General features: G+C 44.2%; 1 pseudogene; it reads right to left on the reverse strand.

Annotated features, from left to right (window-relative positions):
* Nucleotides 1–872: 872 nt before the first annotated feature.
* On the reverse strand, nt 873–12,756 carry LOC100484931 (annotated as a pseudogene).
* Nucleotides 12,757–14,638: the final 1,882 nt, after the last annotated feature.

A 14,638-nucleotide genomic window follows, 5' to 3' on the forward strand; every position in this document is an offset into this window, starting at 1 on the left:
CTTTTAGTGTCTAGATGTTTGTGTTGAGAGCTTTCAAAGAGGACGGTGGAAAGAATAGTATTGTGGACAGCCATGTATTCACCAGACTAGCCTCGACAATGACGAATGTTTCACTGTCGTTATGTGTTCCCCTTCTGCTGATATTTTGCTGACCTGCGTTAATGTTACCAACTTGGTGACCCTTTATCCCTACATGAATAACACATTCACCTTGGGGAGATTTGACAATCATTCTTTCATAACCATTGATACCAATCCACATTCACTTTCGGCCTTGTCTCAGCTTGTCCTAGGAATGTATCTTAAGCGCCCACTCCCGTTTCACACCTCACAGTTGTTTTTCCCCCAGTGAGTTTGATATTTAACAAGACCACAGAGGGTGTCTGTCCTTCATGGGCTCACCTGTGTCATCGTAGAGGCTGATCAAGTATGCTGGCCAGTGAAATCCAGCCCCATTCATGGTTAATATATGGCCTGTGGTGACTTTCAAGCTACGACAGCAGATTTGAGTAGGTCCAACAGAGACCACTGGTCTTGCAAAGGCAAAAATACTTACTCTCTGGATCTTTCACTAATGTTTACCAAGTCCTGATTTAAACTGTCCCTTCTCTTGACATGATGTAGGGTCTGTTAGAGTTTTGGGCTGGTTGGCATGGAGCCGTCTGTGCACGTGGACACGTACTTAGATTTTTTATTCATCTATGATGCTCACTCATTATGTCATCAATTGTACTTTTTCTTCTATATCACATAAGAAATCACAGAAGCCTTATAGAATTAGTAGCTAATTCAGTATGAGTACTCGATAGGGATAGTGATTTTTTTTTTTTGATAAGGATATTGTTGACAGTGTAAGAGTCATTTTGGTCAAATCATGGCAGATACCAAAATGGGACACATGAAGGTAATTGATAGAGGAGTCCCCATTGTTCCACTTTCTTCTCCATAACAAACTCCCCATGTGGCCCCTCAGCATCCGAGGGCAGAAGGGCCAAATAGACAGGGGCCTCTGCTCCTTCTTCTGGGCTTTGATGCCTTTTGGTCCACCCATGTCTGTCCTCACCCACCCAGGGCAGCAGGCATTCAGGAGGATCTTGTCCCCTCTCCTCTGCTCATTCAGGTTCCTGGCTGCTTCTGGACAGGACTGTGACACCAATTTTTGTCACTCCATAAGCGGTATCAGGACAGCCCTCCTTTCTGTGCACGCCTTTCTTTGTGTCTTCCACATACTTGCTAATGAGCCCTGCTAGCTCCTACTCTGTGATGATCTTGATTATAATCTACTGGTGCAGTTCTGGGCTGCACTTTTTAAGGGCTACAAAGCTCATTATGTTAGACACATTCAACTCTGCCGAAAATACAACATAGAGAGTCATGTAGAATGGCATGCACAAGGATGAAGAATACCAAAACTGCTAGTGTTTTGTCCATTTGGGAGACAATTCCCAGTTTGCTACGAGTGTTAGTGAAGACTGCCTCTGTAAGTGACGGACATGATACAGTCTTGAACCTTGTCTTACCCATAATGTCTCAGTGGATGTCAGAAGATGATCTAATGGGACTGGGCAGTGTCCAGATGTTCCATAAAGAGAAGAAAGTGCATTATACAGGAACATGCTAAGCAGAATGTAAGGAGGTGCTCAACACGAGTAGAGAGCCACTTTTCCTCATACGTCCAGCTTGGGACCACATGGAGATCTTGTGGTCACTAGGGCAGTGCTCTATGGATAAGTGTCTATTAATGAATTAACAGCTGAGCAGTTTATTCATGGCATTTGAACGAGAACAGACTGCATTGGGTTAGGCTGACACTCTGCTGTCGCAGGTATAAACAAATCACCTGATGGGGTGAGTTGCATGCTTTTTTCTCTAGGTTTGGAATTTCATATCTCAGGAGGAGTGACAGAATGCCCAGCAATATGGTCATGGAAAGGGGCAGGGGAAAAGTGACATGTTAATGAGATGCTATAAAAAGAAATTAAGTCCACACTGAATGTGGGTGAACCTTGATAACAATATCTGAAATAAAGAGACCAGCACAAGAGACCATTCATTATATGATTCTATATATATATATATAGTATGTCCAGAAAAGGAAATGTAGGGAGAGAAAGTAGATTGTTGGTTGCTTGGGGCAGGGGGGAAGGGGGAAGAGAGGGCTGGTAGCTGAAGGCACCGGATCTCCCTGGGCTCTTGACAGTGTGCTAATCTTGAAGCAGTGATGGTTCCACAACCCTGCCCATTACTAAAGTCCACTGAGTTGGATACCTGAAATGGGTGAAGTGTACGGTATGTGAATTGTATCTCAATAAAGCTGTTAAAAGTGTAAAGCATCGACACAGTTCTCACTAACTCTTTTTTGAAAGTATAGTTAGTATTTATAACAATGAACTTATATTGACATGTGTAAATAATTAGCTTACTGTTTTTATATTATAATGAATAGTTTAAACTTTATGAAAATGTAATACCTCCAATAAGATTCGAGAAAATTACAAAACTCTCCTTTCTAACTGTAAATATCTGGGAAAGGCTGTCCTCATCACTGAACTCTGAGCTCACTCCCACTAAGGATGGCAGTGCTACAAAAAATCAATGAAAAAGGTAATGCATGGCTCTCTGAGTCTCATTGGTGATGTTTAGAGATAATTAAAAAGAATTATAGAAACAGCCTTATTAATGTAAGGGTCTTTTAAGTTGAGTACCTTTTAGAAATGGGTCAGTTGTTCCAGTTCTTCATTTCATCTAGAACATGGAAAGTATAAAAGTAAAGGAACCTAGTTCTGAAATGTTTTAGTAAGCACTTCTGAGAGATTTCTTACTTAACACTACTAGAGTTTATTTTATTTTCAAAAATATTATCTGCCTGTGTAATACTAAAAATAATACATGTTTGTGACTGAATATTGCAAAACACAGAAGTTTATGAAATAAAACAAGATGGGGTAGAGGGACCCACACTGGGTCACTGGTATCCCAGAAAGGCAGCTGCCTTTACTCACAGGGACTCGGGACCATTTTCTTAAGTACTTGTAGTGGAGACAGTAGATGGAGAAACTCTAACTTTCTGTAGACTGTTTGTAATGAAGTGATGACTTCTTTTCTATTCTGAACTGTCTATCTCAGGAAGTCTAGAATCAGCTGTAAAAGTATTGACCCGTGTATATGAGGAAAGTCTTAGGGGAGTAAAAGGTTTCTGTAGGTAAATTCCTACATGTGGATGCTGCAACCAGTCCCTCTTCCCCAAGCCTGTCCCACCCAGGGACCACATCCCCAAGGGGGCAGGGTGGCTACCTGGGGGCTCCTTCTTAGAACTGGGTGAGACTGTAGACCCTTCTGGACTGACAGCTCAGAACAGGAAACACAGGTGCAGGAAGCAGGAACAACTTGTGGAGCTTCCATAGCAAAGACTCTGATCTAGACATTTTGGCTCAGGTGTATTCATGGCTTTCAAGGGTTATTTCAGAGACTCTGACTTGGAAGGTATGTGACCTATGTGCTAAGAACTGTATGGGCCATCCCGATGACCTTGTGCTAAGGGTGTGTGAGGGCGTGTGAGTGTGTGAGAAATGTGTGAATGTGAGCATGTTGTGTGAGACAGAGACTGTGCTTGTTCACAGTCCTTTAGGTTTCTCTGAGGGGCCTCAGGGGCAATGTGGTGGGAAGACTTTGGCCCCAATCAAGTTGAGTTTTTTTATTGTTTGTCCCTCTAGGCTTACTGGGTAAGAAATCACATGAAGAACAGGATCCTCATCATAAGATATTTGAGGACATTGAGTAGTAGGAAGAACCATTAGTTTGCATGCCACACGACCTCATTCTGTATCAGGCCATGCACATGACCTTGAGATCCGTTCTCCTCATGGCCTTTGGGAACAATATATAAAATGCTTAGCACATCAAATCTAGTAATGTCCATACACCGCACCTTTCTAGAACCACAATACATCAGAGTTTGTGTGAGTGAGATACCTTTATTCCCCACCCCCAGCTTCCTCTAGTGATTTTCCAGGCTATAGGAAGTAGAAAAGTGGTACTGTCTCAAATCAAGGTTGATAATACCTTCTTCAAGGTTTACATGGTATGTCTGGCCTTAACAAGACTGTATTTCCTCCTGGTACTTTTACACTGCTATCTGATGAACAAGAGTGTTCAGATTTCACAGGTATGTTTGATTCCTCGGGATGGTCAGTCCATAATATATTTTGGAAATAAATGCATATTGTAATTTAAAGAGAGTAAAGAATAATAACAGCTTCTCAGCATTAAAGAAAATCTTCTTCAAATTCAGGAATAGGAATTTGGGGGAATAAGAAGACATGGAATGTGGGAGGGGATTTAAATGGCTCTGATATGATGGGTTAATATTGGTGGTGGGTCCCTGGTCACTGTAGATTCTTATATTTTCTGTGGCTTGATTATTTCAGGAACACAGTTTTTATAGAAAGCATTTAAAAAGAAGAAGAAATCCACATCTATTATTCCTCAGTCTTTGTAATGTCACCCTACTCTTTTTTATTCTCCTTCCAAAGCAAAAAACAAAGTGAACATTGGCCTTTTGAATGTGTTCTGCACCCACAGAGATCTGGCGAAGCCATTCAAGATTGTTCTTTGTTTTTTGTTTTTATCCTTCTTAAAATTCAAATTAGTTAGCATATGCTGCATTATTAGTTTCAGAGGTAGAATTTAGTGATTCATCAGTTGTATACAACATCCAGTGCTCTCCTTAATGCCCATCCCCCAAATTTCCCTTCCCCCAACCCACCTCTTCTCCGGCAACCCTCTGTTTGTTTCCTAGAGTTCAGCATCTCTTACGGTTTGCCTCTGTCTCTATTTCCTTCTTATTTTGTTTTTCCTTCCCTTCCCCTATGTTCATCTGCTTTGTTTCTTAAATTCCAGATATGAATGAAGTCATATGGTATTTGTCTTTCTCTGACTGACTTATTTCACTTAGCATAATACCCTCTGGTTCCATCCATGTCATTGCGGATGATGAGATTTCCTTCTTATTGATGGCTGAGTAATATTCCATTGCATGTATATACACCACATCTTCTTTATCCATTCATATGTCCACAGACATCTGGCCTTTGTATCCTAGGTTCTGGTATATGAGAGAGGAGGGACAGTATTTGCTTTTGGTTATCCTAGCTAGGATTTCTCTCAAATAGTCTCCCCAAAGAGGATAAAGTCCTGGTAACATGGCTGCAGTAGCTGCCATCCCCCCAACTAATGGAAGAACTCTCCTGCTTCAAAAGGCAAGAAAACCCTGCTTTCCCACTGAGAAGATAGCTTGCATTCCCGTGTCCATAAAGTCTAGTTTCCCTGAGGCAAGATGAATTGTTTGATGAGAAGCTGCCTTAGCAAATGCAGGAGAACACTCACTCCTCTTTCTGGTCCAAGGACAACACATAGCAAACACCAGCTGTTCAGCAAGTGAGAAAAAATCTTGGCCAGAAGTCATTTTTGCCTTCTAAGGGGAATACCCGTAGGATGTGTGGTGGTGGCACAAGGAACTCCATCCCACTCTCAAGTGTTGGGATGAGTAAAGGAGCCAGGTGACATTTGAAAAAGCTGCCCTTTGTTTAAGGTGCCAGTGAACTCAGCATTAGAAGCAGTAGAACTACTAGCTCTTAGAGACGACGGGGGAGGAGGGCGGAGCTGAGAGTGAGCTGTACCTGCAAGTATGCAATTCCAATCCACAGATCTTAATCTTCTGTGAGTGACAAACCTCACTATACAGAGTCAGAAGGCAGGCTGGGGGAAGCTCTCACACCCTACCACTCCCAGTCAATTGCAGACCCAACAAGAAGACAGGGACTTCATCATACAGTGAGCTGACCTTCACATGGATACAACTGTACTATTCCAGCCCAATAAAATATGCTTTCTTCACTTCCCCGAGCAACAGCCTAGCCAAGGAAAAGCCACTACGCTTCCAACTCCCAGTTTACTCCAAAGGGCTTTTAGTTTAAAGCAGCCCTCCCAACTTACCCCTTTTCTCCTTAAAAAAATATACCTCTCCTTTGTTCCCTATGGTTTTGCCACAGCCTGTTTTTCCTGGATTGCAATTCTCTTTATTTTGAATAATTAGTAAAGTAATTGGCATCTTTTACAATTTTTTAGTATTTTTACAATTAACATTATTTGGTAATATGTACAGGAACCCAGGGAAGACCCCCAAGGACTCCTGGGCTGGTGGACAAACAGGTGTGGGATCCGTGGAGGTGTTTGGGTTCACTGCTTTCTAAAGGACCCTGGGGTTTGAAGGTAAGTTTTTCTCTTGGAATTCCAGCTCCGTGCTTTGTGTCTGTGTTTTCTAGGCTTTATTTGGGATCTGTTTCAGGTATTTATACCTTTTTTTTTTTTTTTAAATCTCTGAGAGTATTCATTTGGCTTGTGGTCTGATTCCTTCTGAGAATCAGATTGTTTGTAATGTAACTGTTTTGGCCTGTGGTCCTAGTCCCCTTTGGGATTAGACTGTTCCTGTAGGAATGGTGCCAGTTTGAACTGTGTTGGCCTTCGGTCCTATTCTCCTTTGGGATTGTACTGTTTCTGTTGGAATGGTGCCAGCTGGAGTTGCATAGGCCTTTGATCCAGATTCTTCTTGGGATTGGATGCTTCTTGTTGGAACCGTGCCAGTTGGAAATGCACTAGCCTGAGTTCTGTTTGGTCCTGGACTGTTCCTCTTATAACTGGCTAGTCTCTGGTCTGATTCCTTCTGAAACTAAGTTGTTCTGGGAAACCTCTAAAAATGAGATCCTTGTCTTCAAAATTCTCTCAGGGTGCCTCTCCCTTTGGGATTGTGGCTGGTTTTATGTTTAAAATCTATGGTCCGGGGCGCCTGGGTGGCTCAGTCGTTAAAGCATCTGCCTTTGGCTCAGGGCATGATCCTGGTGTTCTGGAATCGAGCCCCACGTCAGGCTCCTCCACTGGGAGCCTGCTTCTTCCTCTCCCGTTCCCCCTGCTTGTGTTCCCTCTCTTGCTGGCTGTCTCTCTCTCTGTAAAAAAAAAAAAAAATCTATGGTCCTTCTGCATATGCATTGTTAACTAAATGGACCGACTTAACCAAAAGTAATTTAGAACTTGTTAACCTTAAAGTAAAACTGCCAGTTATTTTACCAGTAACAGATGGGTATATTTGGGAATAAAAGAGAACTGTAATCCGGGAAAAAACAAACAAAACCATAGGCAGCAAAACCATAGGCAAGTCCAGGGAATGAAGGAGAGGTATGCTTTTTTGAGGAGAAAAGGGGTAAGTTGGGAAGGCTTGATAAACTAAAAGTCCATTGACATAAATTGGGAGTTGGAAATGCAGTGGCTTTTCATTGGCTGAGTGTTGCCCCAGGGGATAAGGAAAGCCTCTAAATGTCTGGCTAGAACAGTAGAGTAGTATCCATGTGCAAGGTCAAGTCTGTCTAAGGTCAAGTTTGGCTCTTCTTGTTGAGTCTGCAATTGAGTAGCAGTGGTAGGGCATGAGAGTGCTCCCTGTGGACACCTCTTAACTCTGTTTAGTGAGGGTTCTTATTACTAATTTTCAGAAACTTTAATGACCACCATGGGGAACTTTTATCATACTCAAACTTGTTTTATTCAAAATTAAGTTACAAAGCCGCATCCCCTTAAAAGGAAAGGAAAAAGCTCCATCAACCCCAAATGCAATGCCTATGTTAGCTGGTACCTTGAGGCTTCCAGATGTTTTCAGGATTCTAAGTTTCCCTCTTTGAAAAGTACTATTTCTATATCAACTGAGGCAAACAATTGAAAGAAGTCAAAATGGCTTCTGAGACCTCTTTCTCCCTCCCCACCTTCTGTGTCTATAGATGGTAGGTGGCCATCTTGGCTCACCACGCCTAGGCAACCATCTTCCTCTGTCTCTCTGCACCCTATTCCTCCCCTCCACCCTCTCATTCTGATCCTTTTCTGGACCTCCCTTTTTGTCTGAAGCTTCTTCTGTTCCCTCCTCTCCTGAACCTCTTCAAACCTGCCCTTTTCAAGTTAGGTCTTCTGAGGATCTAAATAGACCCCACATTTCTTATGTTCCCTGGACTAAGGCTAAATTGCAAGCCATAGTTAGTGAGTTTGCTAAAGATGAGGATCTCCATGGGTTTGCTGAAGAATTTAACATAGTTATTCAAACTTACCAACCAGGCTTCTCAGATTTCTATCAGTTGGTATACATGCTTGTTGGTGAGGGCCAGGCCAAACAGTGGATGAAGCTAGCCCAATGGGGACATCCTGAACAGGATTTAAAGAACAGATCCTTAACTTTTGGCAAGGTGCTAGCACATTTGCTGAAAAATCTCCACTGAGCAATTACAATGGCTTTTCTTAAGCTTGTTGATTGGAACAAAATCCAGGCCTGTCCACAAAATTGTGATGAATCTGTTCACAATAATTACTCCAAATTGTCTTGAAAGAAAATTCTGGTCTTCTTTTAGAAGTAGTAGAACTTTCGGGGTACCTGGGTGGCTCAGTCAGTTAAGCGTCTGCCTTCGGCTCGGGTCATGATCTCAGTGTCCTGGGATCGATTCCCACATTGGGCACCTTGCTCATCAGGGAGCCTGCATCTCCCTTGGTCTCTGCCCCTGCTTGTGCTCTCTCTCTCTGTCTCTCTTTCTCTTTCTATCTCTCAAATAAATAAATAAAATCTTTTTTTAGAAAAAGGAAGTAGTAGAACTTTCTTAGATAGGACAGGGGGTCCTGTCTGGTCATGTTGAGTCCACCTGGGTAGCATTTAACTCTGTGTTTATTCCTGGGCTGATCTCGATCTTTCCCTTTTAGTTCAAAGGACCAGGATGGACCAGGAAACTATGGCCACTCCAGATTGAAGTAACCTGGCAAACCAGCTTGCTGGCACCCCAGATGAGTCACCTAGAGGAAGGACTGAAATTTTTAATGTTCAACTCCAGCAAACGAAGGCCCTTAGACAAAACTGGAAGCCTAGTTTCTGCTATTATTGCAAGGAACCAGGACACTGGGAAAGAGATTGCTACCCAGTGATGTTCTTCACACACCTTCAGCCCACTAGCCAACCTTTCCCATGTCCTTCTGATCTCCAGTGATGCGGTTCTGAGGAACTATAGGGGCTCTTCCCAATCCTCCCTATTAATCAGCTTGGGCAGAGCACTCCCCAGATTGGGAATAAATATCTCTCTATCTTTATTGACACAGGACCTACACTGTAGGTGATTAACCCCCCTGCTATAAAGCAGCCCCTGCCTCAGAGTACTAAAACAGTTAAAACAGAGGGATCTCAACAGCTTCCTGTCTCTGAACCTCTTCCCTTGTGTCTAGCCCTTTTGACAGATACACACCCTTTTCTTCTTAGTTCCCCTGCCCCTCTCCATTTATTGGGCTGAGATTTCTTTTTTTTTTTTTTAAAGATTTTATTTATTTATTCGACAGAGATAGAGACAGCGAGCGAGAGAGGGAACACAAGCAGGGGGAGAGGGAGAGGAAGAAGCAGGCTCAAAACAGAGGAGCCTGATGTGGGGCTCGATCCCATAATGCCGGGATCACACCCTGAGCCAAAGGCAGACGCTTAACTGCTGTGCCACCCAGGCGCCCCTCGGCTGAGATTTCTTAGGTAGGTATCATACCAGACTTACTCCTCAAAGGAGGAAGAAATTATAGAATTTGACAATAGGAACCAAAATTGCTGACAAGGGGAAATAAGTGACCCTTGGGCATCTTTCCTATGCTGTATCCCTGATGGCGATATAACCAAGTCAGGGTGCTGGTCATTCATTCCTATTAGATCAGCTGCCACTGTCTTTCCATGTGAAAAATTGTCAACTAATACTGGCAGAATCCACAGTGTACCTCCCATCAAGATTCAAATAGATCCTTCAAAACCTCTGCCCCAAATTACTCAATACCCTATAAGTAAAGGAGCCCTTCAAGACATCAAGCCCATAATAGATTATTACAAGGCTCAGGTCCTCATCATCCCATGCACTAGTCACTGTAACACACCTATTTCACCTGTAAAAGAACCCCGACAGCTGAGGATGGAGGTTTGTGCAGAGCCTCCAAGCAACAAATAACATCGTTATCTCTCAGCACCCTGTTGTTCCCAAGCCTGGAATGCTACTGACATCCATTCCCACAGAAAGCACATTTTTTCCTTATAATTACCCTATGCAGTGCTTTTTTTTTTTTTTTTTTTTTTTTTTTTAAGTCTTCCAGTTGATAAGGATAGCCAATAACTTTTTGCCTTCACTTGGGAAGAATGGCAATCCACCTGGACCACAATGTCCAGGGTTCACAGGAAGATAGCTTCCACTTGTTAAAACTTTTGGCCGTCAGGGGACATATGTTCTCCAATGAAAAATGCAGTTTACCCAGACTTGGGTTAGATACTTTAAGGTATCAGATTTTGAAATGAGAACTACATTTGGAGCCTGATGAATCCTGTCAAGACTATTAGCTACTGACAGGTTACATTTGACTCCCCATGACAATTTATAGGAAACGCCTCTAAGCAATGCAAATTTTTCATGGTTTCCTGATGGTTCTTTTTAAAGAATGAAAATGGTAAATATCTTGCCTGTGTGCTACTGCAACTCCCTTAGAAGTCACTCTGTCCTGAAGGACTTTTGGGAGTAAGTGAGCACTCAGAGTGAGTACAGAGAAAGAAAGGACCAAAGAAGCTAGATCACATAGGAAGGATGCAGTGATCCAGAAATGACAGGCAAATGTCTGTTGTAGAGCTGGGATGGAGGAGATGGCTGGGGACTCAATTTGTAGGACAACTCTTAGGACCTGGTCAATGATAATCAGGAGCTGAGCATGGTGAGCTCATTGTTCATGGTCGGTGGTTGGTGGGATCTGTGGTCAGGATGATTTTGGCAAGTACAAGAGTCAGCTGGAACTGTTTTACAAGTTCAGATGAGGATGAGGGGGGGAATCTGGAGGGGTGAGATTTGGGGAGACACGGGAGGTCATAAAGAAAAGGAGAGGCAGGAAAAAAACTATGTGTATTTAGAGCTTTAAGAATGTTCTAGGGAGGTGACCAATTTTAAGGTGGGCCTAAGTTAGAGAGTGAGGGGTCCATTAGTCTGAATAAAGTCCCTGGGAGACAGAGAAAGGGAGGAGAAAGGGTCCAGGAAGGAATCCTCAGGAAAATTCCCCTGTGAGTGGCATGGAGTCAGTAAAAGGCCTCTCTGAGGAGAGATTTGAATGAAGACTTGAAGGAAACAGAGAGGCGGTTGTGAAGGACCAGCAGGTCAGAGGGCGCTGCTGACTGCAGGACGAGTGTGTTAGAGTCCTGAGGCAGAGGGGCACCTGTCCAGGTGGAGACACAGCAATCAGGCCGGTGTGGCTGAGCAGGGAGAGGGGCCGCCTGTAGATGGGACAGAGTGGCAGGGGCAGATCATGCCAGAAACACCACAGCTTGGGCCCCTGATGAGGCTCACCTTGGGGTGTCATTAGAGGCAGCAGTTCTGTGCACACAGCTCGGGTACCAAAGAAGTTTGTTTTCATGGTCACTTCTGCTTGAATGTGAAATGGTGTGCGATCAGCAGCTGTTAGAGGAGGAGAATAGATTTTTTTAAAATTGTATTTTAGTTACACTCAATTAATTTACATGTAGTGTATTATTAATTTCAAAGTGGAATTCGTGATTCATCCTCAATCACATATAACACCCAGTCGTCGTCACATCACGTGCCCTCCTTAATGCCCCTCACCCTGTTACCCCATCCCCCCACCCACCTCCTCTCCAGCAACCCTCAGTTTGTTATCTATAATTAAGAGTCTCTTATGGCTTCTCTCCCTCTCCGATTTCATCTTGTTTTATTTTGAGAAGGAGGATAGATTGATAAGCAGTAGCCATCAGGGAAGATTCCATGAAGTGACAACAACATTCGTTTTGCACGTACAATCTGGTGAATTCTCGGGAATGTCTGTGTTAGTGAATGGTATTGTCCCAATGTGATCTATTTGGTGCGTTGCCGCTGCGTAGCTTTGTTGGTTGACGCCATCGGGAGAGGGCAAGGGAAGGGAGCACAATGGGATCTCTGGGTATCTGTGTTTGTAATTTGTTGTTTATTACAAAATAAGTTAAACAGTCACCAAATGGCTCACATCCAATCAGAGAGAAATTTGCGAAATCTGGTGAGTTACCCGATGATCTGATCCATGGCAATGCCAAGAGGCTCTGGCTGGAAAGGCGTGCAACTCCCGGAGGCTTCTGCTCTCCTTGTGCCTCCAGTCTGACCTCCTTCCCTAGGAAGGCCCTTCTAGATCCCATAGGAGCTTGGGTGCCACAGTGCAGTTCTGGCATCATCCCCATCCCACCCTGGGTGGGTCCCCTAAGGGAGGGGACCTACCCTAAGTGTTCCCATGTTCTTGCTCTTGAAGGCGACGCTTGCGTTGTTGACCAGCACGTCCAGGCCCCCGTACTCCTTGCTCAGTCGGATATGGCGCAGCTGCTCTGTGTTGATGTCCAGCAGGTAGAAGTGGCCACGCATCTGGAACCTCGTCCCTCACCATGAGCAGCACGTCCCCCGAGAACTGCTGGCACAGGTGGAGCACGAAGCTGAGGCCCTTTTTGTCCCCAGTCACCAGCAGCAGGTGAGTGGTTGATGACAGGTCTGCGGGCAGGTCAAGCAAGGCCCTGTGTGGTGAGTGGATTGTGTTGTAGCCATACGAGGGCTCGTGGTGTAGACAGTCAGAGATACCAATGGAAGTGTGTTGTAGATTCCAGTGCTGTGCCTCCTTCAGCACAATGCCCTTCCTCGGGCTCGCCATCAAAGGAGAGACCAAATGTTCCAGAAGGTTCCCTAGTGAGCCTATACCAGGTCCACCCCTCCCAGGGTTGCACCCTGAGCCCAATGAGGACTCCCTCCTCTTAGGATCTCAACTCTGAGCCAAGCAGTGGTTCGGGGAGTACTGATGTGCTCCTCGGAACAAAGGTGGTGGGTGACAGGTTAATAGAACACTAGAGATTGATAGCATTCAAGTGAACTATTTTGGGAGACCCNTGCCCTTCCTCGGGCTCGCCATCAAAGGAGAGACCAAATGTTCCAGAAGGTTCCCTAGTGAGCCTATACCAGGTCCACCCCTCCCAGGGTTGCACCCTGAGCCCAATGAGGGCTCCTCCCTCTTAGGATCTCAACTCTGAGCTAGGCAGTGGTTCGGGGAGTACTGATGTGCTCCCCGGAACAAAGGTGGTGGGTGACAGGTTAATAGAGCACTAGAGATTGATAGCATTCGAGTGAACTATTTTGGGAGACCCCAGAGGGAGAACAAGAGAGCAGAGTAATTGTCTTGGGAATGTGTCCTTCCTCCGCAAAATGGGAATGGTTGCTTTCCTCTAAAATACAGTGAAGTTGTCTGTCCAGGGAAACTGCTTCTCAGGATACAGATCCCCTTGCTTTCTTAAGGGAAAATCAAGAGGAAGAAGTCAGTCCTGTGCTGAGACTTGGTTGTGGGCGGGGCTCCTTCCTCTGTGTGATTCCAGGGGGCCCCAGTGCGAGGGGATGGTTTTGAAAATTAGTGTGAGCCAGGCCAGTGATTGGAATGTTTTATTCCATGGGTACACGTGCATATGCTTGTTACAATGCCTGCTGGTAGTCCAACCTCACACTTAATAAGCAGTATAGACGGTTTGGATTATTTTTAAAGTATGAAAGAAAAGAGGTCATTGTGATACCAGGTTTCCAAACTAGCAGTAGAGATTCTATTGTCTTTTTTTTGAATGTTTTTTTATTATATTATGTTAGTCACCATACAGTACATCCCCGGTTTCCGATGGAAAGTTCGATGATTCATTAGTTGCGTATAACACCCAGTGCACCATGCAATACGTGCCCTCCTTACTACCCATCACCAGTCTATCCCATTCCCCCAGCCCCCTCCCCTCTGAAGCCCTCAGTTTGTTTCTCAGAGTCCATAGTCTCTCATGCTTCATTCCCCATTCTGATTATCCCCCCTTTATTTATACCTTTCTTCCCCTACCGATCTTCCTAGTTCTTATGTTCCATAGATGAGAGAAATCATATGATAATTGTCTTTCTCTGCTTGACTTATTTCACTTAGCATTATCTCCTCCAGTGCCGTCCAGTTGCAGCAAATGTTGAGAATTCGTTCTTTCTGATAGCTGAGTAATATTTCATTGTATATATGAAATAGAGCTTCTTAATCCAGTCATCTGTTGAAGGGCATCTCGGCTCCTTCCATGATTTGGCTATTGTGGACAATGCAGCTATGAACATTGGGGTGCATATGGCCCTTCTCTTTACTACGTCTGTATCTTTGGGGTAAACACCCAGTAGTGCAATGGCTGGGTCATAGGGTAGTTCAATTTTTAACTTTTTAAGGGACCTCCACACTGTTTTCCAGAGTGGCTGTACCAACTTGCATTCCCACCAACAATGTAGGAGGGATCCCCTTTCTCCACATCCTCTCCAACAATNATTTAGCTATTGTGGACATTGCTGCTATGAACATTGGGGCGCATATGGCCCTTCTCTGCACTATGTCTGTATCTGTGGGGTAAACACCCAGTAGTGCAATAGCTGGGTCATAGGGTAGCTCAATTTTTACCTTTTTAATGGACATCCACACTGTTTTCCAGAGTGGCTTTACCAACTTGCATTCCCACCAACAATGTAGGAGGGATCCCCTTTCT

This window comes from Ailuropoda melanoleuca, chromosome 1 (assembly GCF_002007445.2).
Source record: "Ailuropoda melanoleuca isolate Jingjing chromosome 1, ASM200744v2, whole genome shotgun sequence".
NCBI classification, from domain to species: domain Eukaryota; kingdom Metazoa; phylum Chordata; class Mammalia; order Carnivora; family Ursidae; genus Ailuropoda; species Ailuropoda melanoleuca.